Source organism: Chelonia mydas, chromosome 7, assembly GCF_015237465.2.
Source record: "Chelonia mydas isolate rCheMyd1 chromosome 7, rCheMyd1.pri.v2, whole genome shotgun sequence".
NCBI lineage: Eukaryota > Metazoa > Chordata > Testudines > Cheloniidae > Chelonia > Chelonia mydas.
Genome location: NC_057853.1, coordinates 17,099,675 through 17,111,996, shown reverse-complemented (window position 1 = coordinate 17,111,996; position 12,322 = coordinate 17,099,675). Strand labels below are relative to the sequence as shown.

General features: G+C 41.2%; 1 long non-coding RNA gene across 1 annotated transcript in view; it reads left to right on the top strand.

The window, feature by feature from the left end:
- The first annotated feature begins 998 nt into the window (after window positions 1-998).
- LOC119566850 overlaps window positions 999-12,322 on the top strand; it is a 45,547-nt gene continuing 34,223 nt past the window's right edge. Inside the window, exon 1 of the long non-coding RNA XR_005226283.2 lies at window positions 999-1,146. This is a non-coding gene — a long non-coding RNA (uncharacterized LOC119566850). The remainder of the gene's footprint in view (window positions 1,147-12,322) is intronic.

The window sequence follows — 12,322 nt, the reverse complement described above, 5'->3', positions numbered from 1 at the left end:
GAAAACAACTAAGACCTTCATTTCAGAGTAATAGCCGTGTTAGTCTGTATTCGCAAAAAGAAAAGGAGTACTTGTGGCACTTTAGAGACTAACCAATTTATTTGAGCATGAGCTTTCGTGAGCTACAGCTCACTTCATCGGATGCATACTGTGGAAACTGCAGAAGACATTATATACACAGAGACCATGAAACAATACCTCCTCCCACCCCACTCTCCTGCTGGTAATAGCTTATCTAAAGTGATCATCAAGTTGGGCCATTTCCAGCACAAATCCAGGTTTTCTCACCCTCCGCCCCCCCCACACAAACTCACTCTCCTGCTGGTAATAGCCCATCCAAAGTGACCACTCTCTTTACAATGTGTATGATAATCAAGGTGGACCATTTCCAGCACAAATCCAGGTTTTCTCACCCCTCCACCCCCCTCCAAAAACCACACACACAAACTCACTCTCCTGCTGGTAATAGCTTATCCAAAGTGACCACTCTCCCTACAGCAGGAGAGTGAGTTTGTGTGTGTATGGGGGTGGGGGGGTGAGAAAACCTGGATTTGTGCTGGAAATGGCCCAACTTGATGATCACTTTAGATAAGCTATTACCAGCAGGAGAGTGGGGTGGGAGGAGGTATTGTTTCATGGTCTCTGTGTATATAATGTCTTCTGCAGTTTCCACAGTATGCATCCGATGAAGTGAGCTGTAGCTCACGAAAGCTCATGTTCAAATAAATTGGTTAGTCTCTAAGGTGCCACAAGTACTCCTTTTCTTTTTAAGACCTTCACTGACATCTGCAAGTCCCTCAGTCAGGAGAGAGTATATTAATATTAAAGGTTTGTTATGTATGATGATTTACTGCTTAAGACTGTAATATATATATATAACTAAAAATTAGCAAAAAGAAGCTCTGTTGCATAGACAATTTAATTTGCACCCACAGATTACAAAAGGGAATGTTTGAGGAGGAGTGCATAAATTCCTTACATATCTATTGGTTAAGAGCTGCAGTGATCAAATGAACCTGCTAACTACAGACATTGAGGTCCCTTTGAAACAAGAGGTAGCTTGGTATAAAAACCTAAGCTTTACTGAAGACTGTCTTTTTACAATGGAAACCATTTTGAACAGCTGCTGCTGGACTACAAGATGAGGTATGTTTCTTGTTTTATAACTCTGAAAATGTATTCTACATTTTTACTCGTTGTACTAATAGCGGTACACGTCTTTATTGAAATGTGGTCTTTTTAGTATGGAAACAGGAACTTCAAGCTGTATTTCACCAGGACAAGATAAAACCCCATTTTAACTATAGTTGTGTTTAATACTGTTTTTTAAAACTCTGCTATTAAATAGATTGTATGGGGGCGGGGGAGGGTGTTGTGCATTTGGGGAATAATACTAACTAAAATTTTGCTTGTTCTTTAGCCAGAAGGCCCAAATACTTGTTGGGGGAAAAAAAGAATAATCATAATCCAGCACCCCTGTGCATAGGTGCTGGAACTAGGGGTGCTGCCTCACTCCCTGGCTTGAAGTGGTTTCCATCATATACAGTGTTTACAGTTTTGTTCAATGGCTCTCAGCATCCCCACTATACACGTTTTGATGCTAATTTTGTGTGTGTGTGTGTGTGTGTGTGTGTGTGTGTGATTTAGGGGCATATGCCATGTCTCTTATTTCTTTCCTGTGGGAAAATGTATGTGTGTCTTATGAGGAGGGTACATAAATGTGTGGTTTTTAAAATTATTTTGTTGCAAACTATTTGGTTTTGGGTGTTTAAAACACTGAGGGGGGGGGTTACTCTGTGCAAAATGTGTTTTTTGTGTGTGTTTTCAGCAAGCCTAGATGTGCCTGAGATTTTGTTTTTTATTTTTTACAAAACTCATCGCCATCTGCTCCTTTTGCACTAAGCTGTTAGAATGCAGTTTTAAGATCTGGTCAAAAGATAGCACCTTGCTATGGTGATGTAAGAAAAACATGCAGTGATAGCTGCAGCTGACAGAATGGGAGAGTCTTATCATTGTCCAGTGTGAAACACTATGTCAGTGGCATTCTTGTTTTAAAAATTAATAATGCTTCTAGGAAAAAACACACTGTTTGGTGGGTGTCCATATGAGTCAGAAAATGCCGTGGTCATGCTTTGTCAGGCACAAGGCAAGCCAGTATTCCTCTGGCTGGTTCCATGGGTGCATGTTGACCATCAAACCTAGGGGTCTTTGAGACAGCCTGCCGCCTGGGAATCAATCACAAGGGTACACATCTAAGAAATTCTCTTTTGTGAAAGGGTCCACTGATAAAAACACATGCTAGCTGTACAGTGTCCATATTCCCATGTAGTCAAATGGAACATTTTCCCTGTGATTTATTTCTGATATTGTCAAAAACCCCATACACAAACATATTGATGGTGTCTTTCAAAGCCTTTGCAAAAGATATTTCTGCTCTCAGGTTCCCTGTTTTAATCAGGGAATAGTGATCGGCGCATACCTGGTCGGGAGACACGTCAAAGGCAAACAAGGTGTAACCCATCACAAATGATCAACGGAGAACAATCTTTCATGCCTTTACCAGCCATCTGCACCAAATTCATACACTCTGACATACAGTTTCTGGCCTCAACGTCTGATTGCAGAGAATTAGCTGGTATCTGTTCATCATCCACATATAAGGCCACAAAATTAATATTGTAATGTTTAAAGTGAAAGGGGTTTACAGTGTAATTTCCACTAAAGGCAATATTATCCCCAAACTCAAGGACAAGCATTTTGGGGAGTTGCCCCAAGAATAGGTTCTCTGCGGAAATGCTAAACACTTTCATTTCCATATGGTTCACAGGGGTATATAGCATTAGCAGTAAGCATTAATGATCTGGAGGATGGCGTGGATTGCACCCTCAGCAAGTTTGCAGATGACACTAAATTGGGAGGAGAGGTAGATACGCTGGAGGGTAGTGATAGGATACAGAGGGACCTAGACAAATTAGAGGATTGGGCCAAAAGAAATCTGATGTGGTTCAACAAGGACAAGTGCAGAGTCCTGCACTTAGGATGGAAGAATCCCATGCACCGCTACAGACTAGGGACCAAATGGCTCTGCAGCAGTTCTGCAGAAAAGGACCGAGGGGTTACAGTGGACGAGAAGCTGGATATGAGTCAACAGTGTGCCCTTGTTGCCAAGAAGGCCAATGGCATTTTGGGCTGTATAAGTAGGGGCATTGCCAGCAGATCGAGGGACGTGATCGTTCCCCTCTATTCGACATTGGTGAGGCCTCATCTGGAGTACTGTGTCCAGTTTTGGGCCCCACACTACAAGAAGGATGTGGAAAAATTGGAAAATGTCCAGCGGAGGGCAACAAAAATGATTAGGGGACTGGAACACATGACTTATGAGGCAAGGCTGAGGGAACTGGTATTGTTTAGTCTGCAAAAGAGAAGAATGAGGGGGGATTTGATAGCTGCTTTCAACTACCTGAAAGGGGGTTCGAAAGAGGATGGATCTAGACTGTTCTCAGTGGTAGCAGGTGACAGAACGAGGAGTAATGGTCTCAAGTTGCAGTGGGGGAGGTTTAGGTTGGATATTAGGAAAAACTTTTTCACTAGGAGGGTGGTGAAACACTGGAATGCATTACCTAGGGAGGTGGTGGACTCTCCTTCCTTAGAAGTTTTTAAGGTCAGGCTTGACAAAGCCCTGGCTGGGATGATTTAATTTGGGATTGGTCCTGCTTTGAGCAGGGGGTTGGACTAGATGACCTCCTGAGGTCCCTTCCAACCCTGATATTCTATGATTCTATGATTCTAAGGCCTCCGCATACCAGCCATACTTCCTTTACAAAAAGAAAACATTGATATAACTGGTAGCTTAAAACCTTTGGTTGCATCACCCATTAAGCAGAAAGTATCTTTACTGCATGTCAGTTTAATTTTCACATCCACACCATTTTCTTGAAAAAATAGGTTGCTGTGTAGATGACCCAACAGCTCTATCTCCCTGCTCTGGGTCATCAGGTTTGCCCACCTCACAAACCCATCCAGACCCATTGCTTTGTGTTGTCCAGAAGTGTCTTTATAAAACAGGCAGATGGAAAATTGTGTGGCAAGGGTGGTGTTGCTGTAACTGGGCACCAGTTCCATAAAGGCCCTGTAAGGGTAACAGTTGTTGCTTTGGCTTATGAGGCAGTCTCCCAATGTGACGTCCTAATGACTGAAAATAGAGGTCACGGGATAATTCACCAGACCCATCTAGTCCCCCTGTTGAAGGCCGTTCCATCTTCTTTTACAATCTTGCAACAAATGTACAGCAGTTTGTTGTTTAAATCCATATAATCTATGCCATTCCCTGCTATAAAATATCAAGGCGGTCATCCTCCATAATGGCTAATAGAGGCACTATCTCGATGTAGATGCTTTTCTTGATGCTGGTCTGGGTAGGGGCTATTTGGAACAAGCCTAATTTAGACTCGGTGCATTCTTCAGATCTGCAGTGAATAACAGCCATATTGATTGAAATGTATTTCACCAGGTGGTGAGTGTCTCCTGTTTGTCTCAGACTTCCTCTTGGTCTTTCACTTATGGCTGGCCCTGTGTGTCAAGGCCTGGTTTTTAAGGGATTTGGGGTGGGGGGGGGGCAGGACATGTGCATTGCAGGTATGATGCATTTCTTTTTCTTAAGCTTCCTACGTTTAATATATATCAGCCTTGATTCCTCATGTGTAGCCAGGTTGCCCACCTTCTCCAGCTTGGGAGACATGGCCAACCATGTCTCTGGATATGTTTTAAGCAGATGTTTTTATCTGGGGTTTAATAATTTCTAGCCCCTTCCTCAAAAGTGATATAGCTTTTCAAAAGAGGCTGTGGAATATTCTGTCAATGCCAGCCCCATATATCATGGAGGCTCTATGATATCCAGAAGAGGCACATCCAGCCTAGGCTTTGTAGTAGTTTCTGAAGACAGGAGGGTCCCCGTAATTTTTGGGGGGTCATCATAGCATGTTGCTTTTTAAAAACCCTGCTCTCTCTGGGAGTGCAGGTGGTGTCTGTTCTGATCTGTCCTTATTGCAGTGGTGATGGTATCAATTGTAGTGTTTACTGACAGGGGGTTAATACAGTTTTTCGTATGTGATGGTGACAGACCTGTTCCTTCTTCAGATGGAGATGCAGCATAACAGGGTATAGAAAAGTCCTTCACAAACTGATGTGTGCTGAGAAGAGAATTTTTTGACGCTGCTATTGGGGCCCCAATCCAAAATATTAGCTAGCTCACCTTTCGTAGAAAATGCATAAGCAACATCAAAGGATTTAAATCTAACTTTTCTATCCACAAGGTTGTATTTCATGATCACCACAGGTGGTCCTGGATGACTAGCCACAATGTTGTTCATATGATTTAGTAATTTGTTCCAGCTGTGCAGGTACTGTATTTTTACTTACCGTGAATCCCAGGACCCCGGGAGATCTCAGGACTTAACTAGCTGTATTGTAAAATTGGGGCTGGTGTTTTGGGGAAAAATCCCAGAGCTGGAAATTGCAGGGCAAAGTGATATAAAAACCACCATCTCTCATTTTTATAGCAATTGTTTTTTTTCACGTCTAAATGTCGGAGTTGAGAAGCTTCCACCCAGCTGTTAAACTTGTCAAGCCACCTCAACCATTTCACCAGTAGCGGATTTTATTTCCTCTTTCCTTTCTGAGCTGGAATATTTTCAGATCTGTAAATCCTGTCCTGTTTGGGGTTAACTTTTTGTAATACTTTGGGGTAAAAAGACCCAGTAAATCTCTTAACTTGTATATCGATTAAAAAATTACCTGGGTAAGGCATCATCCATTATGTATATCTCAATGGTAAATGTTTGCTCACAACCTTTTTCAAATGCTCAAAATGCTTTAGATGCTCTCAGTCCTTGGGATCACCTTTTCTAAAAGAGGCAACAATGGTTTTATTTTAAAACTGTTTCCATAAACCATTATCCATACCTTCAGAGAATTTGAGTGGCTAACGTCAATGGGTCTGGTATGTATAACTGTGTGAAAACATAGGTTGTAACTCTTCATAAACTCAGGTAACATGTCAATGTAGTGAAAAGTGTGGTGGGATGTAAAATATTTCCACACCTTAAATTTTAAAGTTCTGTTAAAGCTGGGGCTGTGACTTCATTATTAGTAACAAAATAGTGAACATCATGTCACTTTAACAGTTTGCTTAAAGGTTTGTTTAAAAATTCTTTTCACAGTTGGGTTTGTAATTTTTTGAGTACACAACCTTTGCTGAAAATACCTTGGATACTTCACAACCTCTCTAGTCTTGCCCACCTAAGGTGCAGGAATAGTTAGATAAAATATGTATTTCTGCTGAGATGTATTTAAACTGCAGTAGTGTTTGGAGAACTGCTGTGTATCTACCAAATTTGCCTGCCATTGGGCATCCACATCTGAAAGGACGGTCTTGTTTCTTTTAAAACTTATTTGAGCCGGTTTGTGTAAAAGGTATATATCTTGAAAGCCAAGCTATTAACTATCTTCTGTTCAAAGTTTTAATATGCTTCTTGGCTGCTTGGAAAAAGCGTTCACCTCTCCAAAGCATCCATCTTCTCCCTCCTTCTCCTTCTCAGAACGGTCACTGATGTAGCACTTTCTTCTAAGGTGACCAAGCATTATCAGAGCTACAAGGAATCTTGTAGTTCTCCTGGGGGTGGTGAAGGAGACCATGTTTCCTTTCAGCGTTTCCACAATTTCTGAAAAACATGCTCTTGAAACACGATTCCGTCTTCGACAGCAATCGGGCTTCTGGGGGTGGTGCTGCCAATGGGCCAATTCTTGAACACCAGATACTGGGAGTTCCTGCCTAGACCCTTGTGTACCAATCAAAATAAGTATAGCACATTTCCCTTCAGGGAGGGCCTCCAGGGGTGAAACCCACTGTTATTGGTGGAGTGTAGTGGAGGAGTTCATGCAGGGGTCATATGACCCTTTTTTGGACAGGTCTCCATACCTCAGAACTTGCCCTAATTGGTCAAACCCACTCTTGGGGACATCCTATGAGGATGAAATCCACTCTGATTGGTAGAGTGTGGTGGGGAGAGTTTTAGAGGGGTTACATGCCACCCTCTGTTTCCAGTCACATGTTGCTCTTTGCCCTCAAAGTAATACCTCAGGGGGAAGGACATATGGTGACAGGTGGGAAGGGCCTGCAGGGTCAACATTTGATTGATGTTGTACCTCTTGACTATTCTGTTGGAATATAACACAGGGAGACCCACTGGAGAGATCACAAACTACGAAGAGATACTATCTTGCACGCGATCTGCTCCCCTGCTTGAATGAGTATTCTAAAGTATTCTGCCCTGTATGGATCTTCATTTGCAAGAGCTGTGCTGTTAGAGGAATGGCAGTGGATGTCAATGTGAATAGCGATGAAGGTCCATTTACTTTATTCTGATTTAGTTTCCTTGACTTTTGGAATGGGCTACTACATCCCAGTGGGAGCCGGAAAGGGCAAACTCAACACCCTTGAAGATGATAATGCTTTGCTGGGGGCTGCCATTTGAGGGGCATTTCAGTGCAAAGACTTTTTTCAGAGGTGCTGGCTGAAGTGAACAGGAGCTGCAGATGTTCAGCACCTCTGCACATCAGGCCCTCAATGGGTAGAGGGCGGTTTCCTAAAAATCAGCCCCCTTCAAGGGGTGTCAAATTTAAGCACCAAGAAACTGAGGAACTCCAAATCACTAGTCATGTTAAAAAATGTAGGCCTCCAACAAAACAATATGATACTGCCTACTCAGGTACTTAGTCAGATACACTTATGAAACTTACTTTTTTAACTTACTTTTTTATCAAAGATGAAAAACGAATCATCTGCTTCTTTGTCACTTTATAACTGGCCCTGGGGATTCCTATTTTAAGGATGGCTGTTTCTTTGTTTTTGCAATAGGATACCACATTGTCCTTAAGAGATAACAAGCTAAGATAAAGAGTTATTATTGAATTTCTTTGTCAGACTTTTCAAATACTTCTGTGCAAACTTCATATTAAACCCGTTCACTTCCATGGCCTTTCTCCCTCCTTCCCCTAGGGTCACTATTACACAGGTATACAAAATAGCTCTTTTGATTTGTCTTGTGTATATTCTCCACTCCTGAATATAGCTGTATGAAAGTTTTGCTTCAAACACAAAAATTGGCTCAGGTTTGCCCAACCTTTCCAAATTTTGGGAGCAAACCTAGAGTAAGACTTGGACAAGATTGGATTGAATTTCAGGCAACCATTGAATGGGAACCATGCGTCAGCAGAGATTAAGTTTGAATTTTTAACATGTTTGTTTCAATCTGAAACTCAAAATACTGCTAATAGGTGCAAGTCCATGGGTGAAAGATTCACCAAACCCATGCAAAATAAATTACTGAGTTTTGCACAGCTGTAGTCCTAATGCTCCATCTCTCCTTGTTCATACAACTAATCCTGTAGTTCCATCTATACTTTGAAGATCTACCACCTTGGGAGACCCATCTGTGCATCTTAAAACCCAGCATGGTTTGATCTTGCAGTGTAGGTGAAGCAAAGTATGTTTTAACCTTAATCGTGGATTGTGCCAAAGCTTTGTATTTGGTAGAGATTAGCTAGTCCCAAAATTTCAGAATTCAAATGAACTTTCTCAAAATTTTAGATTAAATAAAAAAAGGAAACAAAATTTTCATATTTTTGAACATCTCTAGCTGGGTTAAAGTACAGTAAAATAAAGTTTGGTCCCATCTACTATGCAAGACAAACTCTATCTATCATTTTTTTCTAGTTTCTTAACTTCATGTTTTCCAATAGGGTAGATTATCAAAGCTTGTCTTAGGCAAGACCAAAATGTGTGAAGCAATTGAGATTGCAGACCTACTTTTACCTAGCTTGTTGAAACAATTCTCTCATACCTGTAAAGATTCCATCATACCAGCCACTCAGGAAGAAACACAAGATGCAGAGGGGTGTGGTTTCATTAGGCCGCAGCTTTATTAACTCATCTGGGAAACACCCAGAAATACATCATACCATGCAGATTGTCATAATTCTGTGCTCAGTTATTCCCACCTATTTGGGAGGGATGTTGTCAACCCTCCCTGTCCCTACCTATTGCTTTGACCCTCTCCTCTAAGGATTAAGGGAGGCTGAGGAAAGGGGGCAGAGGGTTGTTCTCCTTACTGTATCAGACATTAGGGCTCTTTCCTTAGCTTCTATAGGGGATACCTTCCCCTAAGTCCACTTCCAACTGTAGCTTTTCAGGGAACTGGACCCCTATGGAATGGAGACCTGCATTGGACATTTGCCAGAAGAAGGAGCCAGAATGAGCTCTTCTGTCTTCTCCTGACCCACAGCCAGATTACTAAATAACAAACAACTTCCTCCCTAATATCAGCCAAAAATATATCAACTCCCCACTTCCAAGGGTGCACCCTATTCTCCCTAAACTCAGGTACACAATACAATATTTCCTTAAGAGTAATTACTGATCCTCCCCATTCACATACAAATTTAGCCACATCCTGATTCAAGCACCTTCTGGCTTTGTCAACTTGTGCAGTCTTGGCAGCTGTCACCATATCCTCCACTGTAACATTACTGACCAAACTGTAATCACCTCAGGGAAGAGGTCCTGGGTCTGCCCTAAAATTTCTCTTAGCTCTGATGATCAAGTCAACTCCCTTACAAAATTCCCAAATAGTTTTCATCAAATTGAACAATTCCCGTGTTTTCCATTACTGTGTTTTGTTGTGGGAAGAGTTACACTTCATTCATAATTCAGAATGAAGAAAATGTCCTTAAGGTAGAGAGATAACAGAGCTTGAATTCTACGTAACTTTGCCAGTGTTTTCTTTGTTCAAGTGAATCATATTTTATTAATGACATGGGTTTTCAAAGGACTTCCTTGTATAGTTACCATTTTAGAAGTGAAGCAAGTATCAAAATCACTGATGTCTAGTCAGTTTTCAACCAACATGACACATTGATGGACACATTTCAAGCTTACACGGAGTTCTTCTTCAGGTCTGGGAAACTTACTCAGAGTGTCACAGCTAAATACAAGATGGAACAGATTGTTTAGCATAAGTAGTTAACACATTTCAAAGGACCATTCAAGGTGAAGTGGCCAGTCATAGGGAGGAAAGGAAGGGGAGGAGGTGAAAAAGCAGCTGGGGGGATTGTTAGTGGGGTATAGATTGTTGTAATAAGCCATACATCCAGTGTCTCTATTTAGTCTATGATTTTTAGTGTCTAGCAAAGTTATGAATTTAAGCTCCCAGGCTCATCAGGATTAAATTCATAACTTTGCTTCCCCGCCCCCTTCCTTTCCTCCCTATGGAGGGGTGTTAATGGCTCTCTCTCACCAACAGAAGTTGGTCCAAGAAAAGATATTACCTTACCCACCTTGTCTCTTTAATATCCTCGGATCGACATGGCTTCAACAACATTGCATACCTTGATGGGCAGTCAGTATTTTATAAGTATCTTGTGCTGATGGATGATTTCATGCCTAATTATTGACTCGTTGCAAGGTTTTTAGGGCATATTATTACAAATTGAAACACTTATATAGGAAAGCAGTTGTGTGTGTGCTTTACCCTAAGTACATGATTAGTCCAGGAAATCAATGAGAATATTCACATGTTTAATGCTGGGTATGAACCTAGTGCTTTGCTAGATATGGGGCCTCAGGACTCTACCTTGCAAAATCTCACTCACACTAGTTCTCCTTACTCAAATCAATCAAAGTCAGTTGGAATATTTGCACTGGTAAGGACTCAGGACTGTGGTTTTATCTAGCCTATCATTTGGGAACTGATTTGTAATTATACCATATAAGAAGGCGATGTCTGAAAAGAGTTTAACTGCTCTTTTCAGAATAAAAAAAATGTATTGTATTGCATTAAGAAAAGATTCAAAGGGCAAAGGATCAAGTAGTGTTTTACTCTCTCATTCTATATAATAATCACTTTCTGTTGTCTTGCAAAGCTGTGACTTTGATGTGCAGTGCATAAAAATTCTGCATTACCAGCACTGTTCCTCTTTAGTTATTTTCCAAGTGATTTGATTTCCTCAATAACATTATAACTACATGGAAGGCTAACAAGTTGTAATTAATGTATTCAGACACTTTCTTTTGTGACATTCTAGAATGTGAGTGACAGCGGGAAGGGGAAAAAGCAGTAGAAATTGGATGCTGTAGGAGATTATCTTAAATATTAAAAAAACTTGACAACTTCTTGGCTCTCGACTAACATGTTACACTAAAAGAAAGAATGAGAGCCATTTCATATAGAAAAATATGGTTTCGCTTTTGCTTTTTGGTGTGTATGTGGGGCAGCTTTTAAAGGGAAACTAACCTTTTTAAAAAAAAATCAAATTATTAAGAAGAAAAGTCATTAACCAAATGTTGTCAAGATATATAGGATATATCTTATATATAGTACACAAGCATTTCTATTATAGAAAATCTAGCAGGAACAATTCTGATTCATTTACATCTCAGTCCCTGAGGTTCCAATTGGGTTTTCCTTGCAAATAGTGATAATTGATTGTAAGAAACAACTAAATGGTCTAGATGTACTTGGTCCTGCCTCAGCAGACTAAAGAGCACGTCCTTTCATGTGGCTGCTGAGGCAAGACCAAGCATGTCTAGACCATCCCTAAGAGGTGTTTGGCCTGTTCTTAAAAACCTTTAATGACAAGGATTCTGCCACCACCCTTGGAAGCCTAGCCTGGTGCTTAATATTTCTTGCAGACAGTCTGCATTAGCTACTGTAGGGGGAAACACAATGGTAAACTCAGGACTTGGCAAATAAATACTTGTCTAATTTGCACCCCTTGAAGTCAGTGGGAAAATCCCCACTGACTTCAAGGAGAACAGGAGGTAGATAACAAAGCGAATATCAAATGTATATTTACTTTAAGTCCTCTGACATATCTTGTTGCTGATCTGGGTTATTAAATTATTCTGGTTAAATTAAATTAAGGCAAGGGATATTGGAGCACACAGAACCTCCTACCTCTCTCACTCCACTGTGAAAGTCAGTTATAATTTGCCCCGTTCAGTCCCTTTGGAAGGGAGGAGACGGTGAATAACATTATGGGAAATAGTGGTGACCTGAGAAGGGGTGGGGCATGTCCCTTCATACCTTGAGTACAATGCAGCATCGGGAGGGCTGTGTTGGTGGATACAAGGGGTAATGGTGAATGTGCTCTGCACAGCATCCCTGGGGGCATTTTGCTTACTCCCAGCCTCCACTTTGATGGGGCACTAAGGGTATGTCTACACAGCAGCTAAACATCTGTGGTTAGCCCAGGTCAGTTGAAATGC